Source organism: Erythrolamprus reginae, chromosome 2 (genome assembly GCF_031021105.1).
Source record: "Erythrolamprus reginae isolate rEryReg1 chromosome 2, rEryReg1.hap1, whole genome shotgun sequence".
NCBI lineage: Eukaryota > Metazoa > Chordata > Lepidosauria > Squamata > Dipsadidae > Erythrolamprus > Erythrolamprus reginae.
The window spans coordinates 223,728,048-223,729,037 of NC_091951.1; positions in this window are offsets into that span (position 1 = coordinate 223,728,048).

Genomic DNA, 990 nt, shown 5'->3' on the forward strand with positions numbered 1-990 from the left:
TAGCCTCTATTTCAATATTTGTGTCTAAGTTCTTTAAAAACAAAGGAAGACTTGTTGGATGTGTTTGATACTGCAAAACTCTTGACTTTATAGTTTGTATTCTACTTTACTAAATCAGCATATTTTTATTTATTTATTTTGTCCAATACACAATGAGGGTTTTAGTGGGTATATATATACACATAGTAAAATACATGATGAAGGTCATAGAGGAGATACTCACAGTAAAATATATCTAAGAAATAATAAAAAATAAGATAATAGTAATAGAACATATCAATGAAATAATAGAAGAAGAGATATAGAAATAGAAGAAAGGTATAGGAGATATAGGAGAGCAATAGGACAGGGGACGGAAGGCACTCTAGTGCACTTGTACTATTTATTTGTTTTGTTTGTTTATTTTAAAAAGCCCATATTGTATGTGAAAGAGTTAGGAAATTCTTAATGGAGCAAGGATATTCTGTGGACCTACTATTCCAACTTTGATTACAATGGACATAGGTTTTTTACCATTCTCTTTACAGATAAGCTTTGAGGTCTAGTTCTATTGTTTTTGCTTAGACATTGCTGGATAGCGGGCTAACGTTTTTTAAGCCATTGCTTAAAGATATTATTCAAAATACTAAATAATACATATATCACATACACTCATAGCATGCTTATAAAATGGGGAAATAGTTTTGCTATTGAATGTATAGTGAATGTATTAATGCCATATACCAATGGGACAATATTAAATAGGCCATTAATTAAAGACACTTTCCAAGCGAAGAACAGATTTTGTTTCCAGTTTCCAGTTTATTGGACTGTTACACTTCCCTATACAGAAAGATGGGGCTACATACTGTTCATACAGTATGCTTTAAATTGTTGCAGCTAATTGGTCCATGTTTCAAAGCACTATCCAAGACATATATAAAAATAAGCTGAAGGAGAATATTATCAGGATTCATAGATAAAAATATGTAAATCTTGAAAGAAAATAAG